We start from the raw sequence: 13,172 nt of genomic DNA, 5'->3' as shown, positions 1-13,172 counted from the left end.
CTCACTCTGCTGAGTGTTTTTTATTGTAAATGGGTGCTGTAATTTATCAAATGTTTTTTCAACCTTTATTGAAATAATCATGTGATTTTTGTATTTTGTATTGGTTATGAGGTATATTATATTTATTGATTTGCATATATTACATCATCCTTGCATCCCTTAAATTAATCCCTCTTGTTCATGGTGTATGATCTTTTTTAGTGTATCGCTGAACCCAATTTGCCAATATTTTTAAGAGAATTTTAACATCTATGTTCATCAGCAATATTGGCCTATAGTTTCTTTCTTATGTCTTTATGTGGTTTTGGAATTAGCATAATACTGGCCTCATAAAAAGAGTTTGGGGATTTTCTCTCTTCATTGATTTTTTTGGAATAGTTTGAGAAAAATCAGGGTTAGCTCTTCTCTAAATGATTGGTCAAGTTCTGCTGTGAATCCATCCATGCTTGGGCTTTTGTGTATAGGGAGTTTTTTTATTACTGCGTCAATTTCACCAGATGACATTGGTCTATTTAGACTTTCTGCTTCTTCTTGAATCTGTTTTGGAAGATTATGGTTCTAGAATTTTTTTCATTTTGCCCAGGTTTTTTAACTTCTTGGCACATAGTTTTTCATAGTAATTTCTTATGATCCATTGTATTTTTGTGGTATTGTTTGTAATTTCTCCTCTTTCATTTCTTATTTTATCATTTGGGTTCTCTATCTTTTTTTCTTGATGAGTCTGTCTAAAGATTTGTCAATTTTGTTTATCTCTTCAAAGAACCATCTCCTGAATTTACTGATCCCTTAATGGTTCTCTTAGTCTTTATGTCATTTAATTCTGCTCTGATCTAGATTATTTCCTTCCTTCTATTCTCTCTGGTCTTTGCTTGTTGTTGTTCCCCTAATTCTTGTAGATGTAGGTTAGGGTTAGGTCATTTATTTGAAATGTTCATATCTCTTTAGGTAGTATTGCATTGGATGAACTTCCCTCTAGGGCTGCCTTCATTGTGTCCCATGAGTTTTGGGTTGTTGTGAATTTATTTTCATTTGTTTTCAGAAACTTTTTTGATTTCTTCCTTGATCTTATTGTTTACTTATTCGTTGTTTAATAACATGTAATTCAGTCTCCATGTATTTTAGTGCTTTTGAGTTTTTTCTTTGAGGTTGGTTTCTAATTTGAAGCCATTGTGATTTGAGAAAGTGCTTGATATAATTTCAATTTTCTTGAATTTTTTGAGGCTTGTTTTATGGTCATATGATCTATCTTTGAAAATGTTCCATGTGCATTTGAAAAGAATGTATATTTTGCTTCTTTGGTGTGGAAGGTTCTGTATATATCAGTTAAGCCCATCTGACCTAGAGTGCCACTCAGTGCTCCAGTGTCCTGGTTGATTCTTCATTTGGAAGATCTGCCCATTGTTGATGGTGGGGAGTTAAAATCCCCTACTATGCAAGTGTTGCTCTCTCTATCTTTCTTGAAATCCTCCAAGATTTTCCTTATATATTTGGGCGCTCCTATGTTTGGTGCATATATGCTTACAATGTTTATAGCTTCCTGTTGGATTCTTCCCTTTAGAATTATGAAATGGCTTTCTTTGTCTCTTTTTATGACCTTTGTTTTGAAATCTATTTTGTCTAATATAACTATTGCTACCCCAGCTTTTTTTTCCTGTCCATTTGCTTGGAATATTTTTTTTAGCCCTTCATTTTCAGTCTGTGTAGGCCTTTTGTTCTGTGGCCTCTTATATATATGCATATGTATATATGCATGACCAGCATATATGTAGGTCATGTTTCCTTATCCATTGAGCTACTCTGTGTCTTTGATTGGAGCATTTAATCCATTTACATTTAAAGTTACTATTGATAGGTATGTCTTCATCGCCATTTTTCCTTTTATATCTGTGTTCTCTCTTCCTCACTCTACACCTTCATCTTCTTAAAGCAGTCCCTTTAGCATATCTTGCAATACTGGTTTGGTGATGTATTCTTTTAACCGTCTCTTGTCTGGGAAACTCCTTATTTTACCTTCCATTTTAAATTATAGCCATGTTAGCCCTGGCTGGTGTAGCTCAGTGCATTGAGCGTGGGCCTGTGAACCAAAGGATTGTGGTTTGATTCCCAGTCAGGGCACATGCCTGGATTGCAGACCAGTTCCCAGCAGGGGATGCATGAGAAGCAACCATATGTTATTTCTCTCCCTTTCTCCTTCCCTTCCCCTCTAAAGATAAATAAACACAATCTAAAAATAATAATAATAAATAAATTACAGCCATGCTGAGTAGAGTAGTTTTGGTTGTAGGCCTTTGCTTTACATTACCTGTAATATTTCTTACCACTCCCTTCTAGTTTATAGTGTTTCTGTTGAGAAATTACCTGCTAACCTTATTGGAGCTCCCTTGTATGTTACTATATATTTCTCTGTTGCTTCTCTTATGATCTCTCTTTGTCTTTAGTGTCATTTTAATTATGATGTGATTTGGAGTAGGCCTCTTTGGGTTCCTCTTGATTGGGAACCTCTGTGCTCCCTGAACTTGCATGGCTTTCCCCCTCTTCAAGTTAGGAAAGATTTCTGTCATTATTTTTTTCAAATAGGCTTTCTATCCCTTGCTCCTTTTCTTCTCTTTTTAGTATTCCTATGGTTCAAATGTTGTACCGTTCATGTTGTCCCCCTTAAGCTATCCTCACACTTTCTGAGTCTTTTTTCATGTTGTTACTCTACCTGGGTATTTTTTTTCTACCTTGTCTTCCAGCTCACTGTTGCAGTTCTCCACTTCATTACAAGCCACCAAAATTCCTTCTAGTGTCTTCTTTATTTCAGATATTGTATTCTTCATTTCTTCCTGGTTTGGTTTATAGTTTCTTTTTCTTTTTCATATTGTTGTAGTTCCCACTCATTTCCTTGTAGTTGTCACTGAGTCCCTTGAGCATCCTGGTAACCATTTTTTTGAATTCTATGTCTGATAAATTGCCTGTCTCAATTTCATTTAGCTCTTTTGCTGGGGAATCTTCCATTCCATTTGATTGGGGGTTCTTTCTTTGTCTCTCCACTTTAGGTGATGCTTTTATTTCTGTCCACATCTCAGGATGCTCTGCTTTGCCTGTCTGTATTTGTGGATTGGACTTCTGTGGTAGGAGTTCTGTGGGACCCAGCAGTGCCATTTCTTTGATCCCCCTTGTCTGGATGCTCTACAGTTGCACTTTCTTTCACTTGTGTGTGCTCTCTTGCTGTATTTGGGCTTTACCTAGTGATGGGTTCTTTGAGGGTGGGTTCTCCCCTCCAGCAGACTCACTGGTAGTCACAACTCCCACCTTGTCTTGTATGCCTACTGTTGTTTCTGAAGAAAAGTCACAACATATATCTTCTATGCAGTGCTTTTACAAAGAGTTGGTGTTCTTGCAGCTTTAGTGACTTATAAATGAAGTCTCTCCCAAGTAACCTCTATATTGAAGAATGATATCTAGAAATTTGGCATCCTTGTTGATCAGTTAATATGCCTTCTCAAAGGTGACTGAGGCCCCAGTTCAGGTGGCAATGCTCCTTGGTTAACTTTTTTCTGCATAATTATTCATGAAGTTCCTTGATCTTTAAGATGAAAAATTGGCAAGGGGGGAGGAAGAAATTGAGTTTAATCATAGACTCAAGTAGCTGAGTTGCAGGATCAGCTTTTTGTCTTTCATTCTAATACCCTCTTTGCAGAGGTGGGTACAACAAGTATCTCACATTTTTTATTTATTTATCTTCTCCTCTTTCTGGGCTTTCTTAGATCCATCTTTGGGGCTGCAGCTTTCCCTGGGGGTGCCTTGAGCCCAGGTGAAGTAGGAGTGGGGTGTAGGAGAAAGTCTCTGACTTGGATGGTGATCCTCCCCATCCACCAAGCTGCTGTCTACACCCAGCTTCGGAGAAGTGATTCTGATTTGCTAATTCTTCTTGCATGGTACCTCTCCCCGATTTATTAGGAGTTATATATTTTTATCTTATCTATTTTCCCCCTCTAACCATACTATTTAGAATGTCAAGTGTGACATCCTTTTCCCTCTGGATCTTAAGAACTCTCATGGATATTTACTCTTCCATGAGTAAATGCATATTTACTCTTCCATGAGAAATTGCTATGTGTTCATTCTGCCATCACTGACTTTGGTATATGGAGGAATAATGTGTCATGCTTGACTCATCTGCCATTGTTTCTAGAAATGTGGTCTTCCCACCCAAATCCAAAAGTTCTCTTTTTCCCCTAATCCAGAGTTATATTTACCTAGGAGTCTCTTCTGGGGGGGGGGGGGGGACGGGAAACCTGCCTCAATCTTTGATAAAATCCCTAGGAGTGTGATATCAAGGACCTGTGCTAAAATTTTGACAAGGAGACTTAGAGTCACCTTGTCAGCCCGTTTATGTCTTATTAATAATAAAGGCCATATTTTTGCCTCAGTTTTTATTTCTCTGTTTTATATCTCAAATTGTTTGTCATCCAGATTGAGAAGATTAGAAATAAGAATTCTGAAAAACAGACACCTTGGTACAGACTGTACTTAATAATGGTGTGGGATTAACTATGAAAATGAGGTGGGATGGGGGAGGGGGGCAAAGGGAGAAAAATTGGGGCAACTGTAGTAGCAAAAACAATAAAAAACTGTACTTATGTGATCTTATATGAACTATTTTGTACAGATCTCAGAATAGCAAAGAATACAGAATAAGTGGATATTATTTCAAGATTTTGAAGTTAGGTAACAGTGACTCTTTAACAAATCCTCAGCTCCTCATGTACTTGAGTTTCATTGAAGGTGGTGTCAATTCTCCACGTTGTTGTTGCATTTTGTTAGATTCAGGCATTATTTATAAGGAACAAAAGGTGTTTATCCTGTCAAACAAAGGTGATTAATATAGTAAAAACCTCTTGGGTTATTTTTCCCAGCCTGTGTTTACTACTAAGTAGGTGGTTCATTTCAGTCATATTACTGCTGTGTAATCCTCTATGTAGACTATATTTAGCCTTCATATCCCAATAACTTTGAATATTGAAAAAACTGAGCAACTATTAGGTTTTGAGAGCTGAGTTAAATTAGTCAAAACTCTAAAGGGAAAATTCTCAAAATCCAAATATTAGGAATCCTTATTCCAATATCACTTTAAGCCTCTTTTTTCCTTTCTTGTATTATAACACTCTTTCTAATACACTTCTTTCCCTCTTTTATTCCTAGACTAACTCAATAAATAATCCTGTGCCATTTTCCTGCTAATTTGGAAAGTATGCTGTACCAACAACAGTGTAAAATATATAATACTGACACAAGGGAAACTTATGAACATTGTCTATACATCTTTAAAACATCTGAACTTACATTATTTTTGTATCCAAAATTCAAACACAAAGAATTGTGAATTCTCTCCCTATGTGCATGTATGTATGTATGTAATATCTATTATTTACCTATCAGCTACTGAAAGAAAAAAAGGTACATATTCAATGATCCTTGGCTATTTATCTTGAAATTCAATACATTTTTAATGAGTTAAATTATAATAATTTCCACTCTGTGGTTATACAAATATGTACTTTTCTTTTACTGTATAAATGTATATGTACATAAGTATGTCAGTGAAGATTTTTATGTGTTGTATATGTGTACATATTATAACATATGTGTATATATATATATGAAATAACAATGAATGAGGGAATGTTACATGAGGAACAGATTCTGTATATTAGTTATGTGCATGTGTGTGTGCAACAAGTAACCACTTACATTCAAGTAAAATGCAGACAGTGCCATTAGATGCTGAAATTATTTAAATAATGGGAGTTACTTTTCTAGATCCTAAATATATATTTACAGATACTGAAAATAGATGAAGACAACCAATTAACAGCACTTTGATAGCTTTAATGATAGAAACAGATGTTCACATTTAAGGCATCAAATTTGAGTGGATCTCATTTAACTGCTGCTGCCTGTGAGCAATGGTCCTCTTTTTCATAGGAGAGATTGTAATGCAGATTACTGTAATTGTCTGAAAGTATCTCCAGGGCTGACAATACTTCTTTTTCTTCTTCTACTCTTTCTTTGATAGTTAAATGGGGACAGCATTTAACAAGCACAATTATGTCCTTTTTTGTTTATTATGCTGCATTTAAGCATAATTGCTTGAAGAAAGCCTACACAGGCCTTTTCAAGCTCAAGTTCTTAATTTCCACCAAAACCAAAGAAATATAATCCACATATTATGTTTCCTTTAATATTTCACAAGTTAAAATGATACTAGTAATAAACCAATTAAACAAGGTTAGGATTAAAGTTGAAAAAAAGCAGAATCTAGTAATTTGACCTAAAAATTCTGACTCAACTAATTTTACTTTTTTTAATAGAAAAATCAAAGATTCATTCTATAACACTTTACTTTTCGGTTAAATATTATTTTAAATAAATAATAATCTAGTTAAATCTAATATTATACAGTTAACTTTTCAGTGTGTCAGAGGAGCTCTCATTAAAGTACCCAAATATTTCTTTCCATTTATGAATTCATGTTTCTAATCAGTAATCAATTAAGGCTTTTAAAATTTAAGAAATATATTACTGGACAGTTTTATTTAGTTTTGTAGATAATTCTGATATTTTCAGAATTGAAAGTTTTATGAATTTTTGTACTCAAAATGTAAAAGCCTAAATAAGGTGTTCTTAATTGGACTATAGCTATTCAGAAAACATTTTAAAATCTCCCCACATAGTGAAATTATTTCCCTGCACCAGTTCAAGAAATTCCCTAGTATATACTAAATATTTTGTCAAAGTATTCAAATGAAGAAAGTATGTTCAGGATCATTACTAGGAAAATTGTAAAAGGAGCAACTATGATAGATTTTTTTGTTTGTTTGTTTCTCATGACAATGAAATTGTGCCTGAAAAATAGAACTAAGTGGGTAATTATGGCTGAAATTGGGCAATTACATTTTAAATTAGCCAAATGCAGGTATAATTATTATTTTAATAAGAATAATTTTTCAAGGTAATTTGCAAATGGGAGCCTGCATTTGGTGGAGATGTAGTGACTCCAGCTATTTAACACATGGGAATATGATGTAATATTAAATATAATGTGATATCAAATATAATGTGACACACATACACAGATAGAGAGGAAATCTTATACAGTAGTAAAGTGAAGATCAATAGCTAACATAATATTATTATATTTTCTATGAAAATGTCCAAGAAAACTGTCAAACAGGGAAAAATATTCTAACACTTAAAGTTTGAACTATTACTATATATAAGAATTCAAGCTATCTCTGAAACCAACAATACCAATCACAAATTATTTTTAAAACTCACATAAAAATACCGATTTACCTTCTTTTAACTTCTTAACACTTCTAAGCCATCATTATCTGTCACTCAGTTTGATGAAATAACTACCTAATTAGTCTTTCTTTGTATTTTCCCCAAACATTAACCAACATGATCTTTTTGAACTATACACCAGAGCAGATCACTCCCATGCTTAATGCTTTCCAAGGGTATTTTACCACACTTAGAAAAAAGAAAATTCAAGGATATTTCTATGACTTAATCAGTCCTCAAAATAAACACATTTCCTACCACACTGTAATACTAATTCTCTACTTGATATATTTCTTCTAGTCAGACCAGACTTGCTCTTTCTCAATCATAAGAATTTTTTTCCCCAGGGTCTGGTCAGTCACCATCTATCTATTTATAGATAACCTAGTGACTCTCCTTTCTTACTTAAATGATACCTCCCCAGACAATACCTTCTGATGCTTTTATAATATTTCTATAATACTTTGTGTCTTTTATAAATAAATAGTTCCTTAGTTTTTATTTATAAGATCTAACAGAATCTATAGTGTCTGTTTCTATTTCTATACCTTAGTAAATAAAGAATGAGGATGGATGTTTCACTGAACTTTTTCATTGCTGTATCTCTATTTCCTATAACCATGTCCATCACATGGAAAATTTTGAACAAATAATTATTGAAGAATAAATAAATAAATGAATTAAATGTGACTCAGTTTGGACTCTTTTAAAGTCCTGAAGTTAGGGAAGGGAAAGATGCACTTTTCTGCCGAACAGAACTGCAATGTTCAAAGAAGTCGTCTGAAGTACAGTTAAAGAACCCTTTTCAAAGTAGCAGAGTTTGTCAGAAAAAAAAACAAAGTCAATCAGTAGATCAAGTGGTAAAAACAGATTTTATTCCAGAACTACTGCAATTGGAAGTAATAGGCTTCAGTGTAGAACTGGGCTCGATTCCAAATACAGTATGAACAGGGGTTTACAGCTAAGGAGAAGGGTGGGGATCAGTAGATAAAAAATTACTAGAAGGAAACATCATGTATAAGGAGAGATTCTGACTAAACCAGTTTCACAAGACTATTGCTGAAGGTAGGCTAGGAAGTTCAGATACCAAGAGTTGGGTTTGAGGAATGTGATCAAATGTCAGTGGTGGGAATTCTTGCTAAACTGACTTAGCATAAGTTTTGAGCACTCTTTATTCCTTCCAAAGTAAATAAAGGCTCATGGCCACTCTGCAGCATTTGAATAGTTTTATAATAAACACATGTTAATTTTACAACAGTAGTAAGTTAATGTTTTTCCCCCTTTTTAAGTATATTTTATTGACTATGCTATTACAGTTGTCCCATTTTTTTCTCCTCTTCACCACCCTTCAATTTGCACCCCTCTCCCTCCAGCATTCCCCCCTCTTACTCCATGTCCTTGGGTCATAGGAATTTTCATTACATTGAAGTAATAAGTATTTAAAACTTTTAAAATTGTATATTCTAAAACAATATCTTTAAAAGTGTTGACTACATTTTTAAGCTAGTATATGCTTTTAAATTAAAAAAAATCTGACTAACATTTGGAACTGATTGGAAATCAGGCAGTATGCAATTTGGAAGTAATATCCTACTGTATTAAATTCTGATCCTTTTTAATTAGATGCTTCTAAATAAGCTCAATTGTACACTGTCAAAAAGGTCAGTATCTGTTATGTAAGAGCAATATGTAATGTGGCATGAGAAAGCCAAAGGCCAACTTGGCCAAAATTTTTTCCAAGTCAAAACCTTAAATTTGCAACATTAGAATCCCTCTGAAAACTTAAACATATTTTCCCCCAGATGAAGTGGCTTCTGGCACAGTATAAATCAACGATGTGATTTAAATTATGTTATCTAGATAACACTCACGAACATTATCTAACAAAAATGTAAGGCCTATTCGGAGAATGTATATTTTTTCAGCCTTTCAAGACTTCCAAAGAGGTTCTCTTTATTGGATTGTCTCTAGTGATGCCTGAGGATACTGTGATTCATATATTTGCATTATGCAATGGTCCCTAGCTAGACAACACACACTACCTATCTTTTGTCAAGAATTCTAGTTCACCCTGGCTGGTGCACCTCAGTAGATTGAGCACAAGCCTGCAAACCAAAAGGTTGCAGGTTTGATTCTCAGTCAAAGAACATGTCTGGGTTGTGGGCCAAGTCCTTGGTGGGGGTGCTCATGAGAGGCAACCACACATTGATGTTTCTCTCCCTCTCTTTCTCCTTCCCTTCCCCTCTCTCTAAAAAATAAGTAAATAAAATCTTTTTTTAAAAAAAGAATTCTAGTTCACCAGATAGACTACAATATACCACACCAGAGTTGACAATTGAAAATTACTTTAAAAATTCAAGTGTTTTTAAAATAACATACATGAGCATTGGCACTTTATTTCTTTTTTGTGTGTGTGAGGAGAGTTACATTTCTATGAGGCTTAGAACATTTATAAATCTGTGTACCTACCACTGAAATTATGAAAAACTTTGCCATCACACAAAATATCCCTCTGAGAACCCTATGAAGTAACAATTTTTTCTAATCTCTAACCTCTGGCAATCAGTGATCTGTTTTTTATCACTGTATTATTATTCAAAAATGTCATGCAAATGAAATCAGATATTATATAATCTCTTTTACTTAACAAAGTGCACTTGAAATTTACCCATGTTGAGCATATCAATACTTCATTTCTTTTTATTGCTTAATAGTATTCTATTCTGTGGCTGTACAAAGTTTATTTATCCATTAAACTATCGAAAAACATTTGAGTGGTTTACAGTTTTTGACAATTATGATTTTATATGAGATATTAAGCAAACTTGAGGACTATTTCTTGGAAAATAATAGTGGGTAAGATTAATAATACATGGAATTTATGAAAAGCAGGTGAGAATACAGGGTTTTTTGAGGGAATTATATTTACAATGTCTAAGAAATCAAGAACCTTGTCTTTCAAGCTTCTTATTGATGAGCATGAGGAATAAAAGTAATTTAAAAAAGCCAAAAAGACTGTTTGCAGATGACATGATAGTGTACATGGAAAACCCTATAGCCTCTACCAAAAAACTGCTGGAACTAATAAATGAATTTGGCAAAACAGTGGGATACAAAGTCAATATCCAGAAGTCAAAGGCATTTTTGTATACCAACAATGAAGCAGCAGAAGCAGAAATCAAGAAAAAAATCCCATTCGATATAGCAAAAACAAAAATAAAATATCTGGGAATAAACCTAACCAAGGAGGTAAAAGACCTGTATGCACAAAACTACACAACACTGAAGAAAGAAATCAAGGAAGACACAAATAAATGGAAACATATACCGTGTTCATGGATTGGAAGAATTAACATCATCAAAATGTCCATACTACCCAAAGCAATTTACAGATTCAATGCAATACCTATTAAAGTACCAATGGCATATTTCACAGACATAGAACAAACACTTCAAAAATTTATATGGAACCAGAAAAGACCCCGAATAGCTGCTGCAATTTTGAGAAAGAAGAACAAAGTAGGAGGGATCACAATACCTGATATCAAACTGTATTACAAGGCCACTGTAATCAAAACAGCCTGGTACTGGCACAAAAACAGGCACATAGACCAATGGAATAGAACAGAGAGCCCAGAAATAAACCCAACTCTCTACAGTCAATTAATATTCGACAAAGGGGGCAATAACATAAAATGGAGTAAAGACAGCCTTTTCAACAAATGGTGTTGGGAGAACTGGACAGCTACATGCAAAAAAATGAAACTTGAGCACCAACTTACACCATACACCAAAATAAATTCAAGGTGGATAAAAGACTTAAATATAAGCCGTGAAACCATTAAAGCCCTAGAGGAGAGCATTGGCAAGAAAATCTCAGATATTCCACGCAGCAATATTTTTACTGATACGTCCCCTAGAGCAAGGGATATAAAGGAAAGAATAAACAAATGGGATCTCATCAAAATTAAAAGCTTCTGCATGGCTAAGGAAAACAGTATCAAGATAAAAAGAGAAGCAACTGTTTGGGAAAACATATTTGCCAATGATACCTCAGACAAAGGTTTAATCTCCAAAATATACAAAGAACTCACTCGACTCCACTCAAAGAAGACAAGCAACCCGATTAAAAAATGGGCAGAGGACTTGAACAGACATTTCTCCAAGGAGGACATACAGAGGATCCAGAGACACATGAAAAGATGCTCGATATCGCTAGCTATCAGAGAGATGCAAATTAAAACCACAATGAGATACCACTTAACACCAGTCAGAATGGCTATCATAAACAAAGAAACAAACAACAAGTGCTGGAGAGGTTGTGGGGAAACGGGGACCCTAGTTCACTGTTGGTGGGATTGCAGACTGGTACAACCACTATGGAAAACAGTATGGAATTTTCTAAGAAAACTAAAAATGAATGTGCCTTTTGACCCAGCAATTCCACTCTTAGGAGTATATCCTAAGAATCCTGAAACACCAATCCAAAAGAACCTATGCACCCCAATGTTCATAGCAGCACAATTCACGATAGCCAAGAGTTGGAAGCAACCTAGATGCCCATCGGTCAATGACTGGATCACAAAACTATGGTACATTTACACAATGGAATTCTATGCCCCAGAAAGGAAGACGGAACTACTACCCTTTGCAACATCATAGATGGAACTGGAAAGCATTATGCTGAGCGAAATAAGCCAGGCGGTGAAAGACAAATATCATATGATCTCACCGTTAACAGGATTCTAAACAAACCAAACAAGTAAGCAAAATACGACCAGTGACACTCAAATATGGAACAGGCTGTCAGGGTCCAGAGGGGAGAGGGGAGAGAATCATAGGGGAAAAGGGAATGGACTCACATGAAGAAGTATAAAGGACACATGGACAATAACTAAGGGTGGGGGGTGGAAAGGGGAGGGAGGCGGGGAGCATGGGGTGGGGGGCGGGCAGGGTTGGGAATATAAGACAGAAACCTGTACATGAACAAGAATTAAATAAAAATTATATTAAAAAATAAAAAAATAAAAAATAAAAATAAAAAAAATAAAAAAGCCAAAAAGGACTAATGGCAGTGTCAAAGGAAGGCATACTTAGAAATGGTACTTTAGATGTGGCAGAGAAAGGTAACAGACAAGGACAAGTTTCCCAGAAGTTGGAATCTGGAATCTTAAAGGAGTAACAGACAAGACAGAAAGATTAGAGGACTAAAAATCAATTTATCCCTCCTCATTTCTGTTCAGCAGTCAATCACTGATATTGATCTGTTTCCTATTTTTCTTGCATCAAAATCAAAGATTTATAATAGGTTATTTGTCTACATTCTACTACTGTGTATTATATTAGGAGGGTATATTAAGCAAAGGATATGTTTTTTAAATTACATTTTACTGATTATGCTATTGCAGCTTTTCCAATTTCCCCCTTTGCCCTCCTCCACCCAGCACCCCCAACTCCCTCAGGCAAACCCCACATCATTGTTTATGTCCTTGGGTCACGGGTATAAGTTTCTTGGCTACTCCATTTCCTATATTGTACTTTATACCCCTATGGCTGTTCTGTAACTACCTATTTGCATTTCTTAATCCCCTCACCTCCTTACCCATTCTCCCACACCCCCATCCCATCTGGCAACCATCAAAACACCCTTAGTATCCATGATTGAGTCTCGGTTCTTCTTGTTCTGTTAGTTTTTTATATTCAGTTGTTGATAGATATATATTTATTGGCATTTTATTGTTCATAGTTTTGATCTTCTTTTTCTTAAATAAGTCCCTTTAAAATTTCATATATAATGAAATTTTGGTGATGACAAACTCCTTTACTTCTTTCTTATCTAG

This window comes from Sturnira hondurensis, unplaced genomic scaffold (assembly GCF_014824575.4).
Source record: "Sturnira hondurensis isolate 20B ecotype Veracruz unplaced genomic scaffold, ASM1482457v3 Scaffold0010874, whole genome shotgun sequence".
In the NCBI taxonomy this organism is placed as follows: Eukaryota; Metazoa; Chordata; class Mammalia; order Chiroptera; family Phyllostomidae; genus Sturnira; species Sturnira hondurensis.
The sequence above is the reverse complement of the archived record's forward strand: the minus strand, read 5'-3'. Positions refer to the sequence as shown.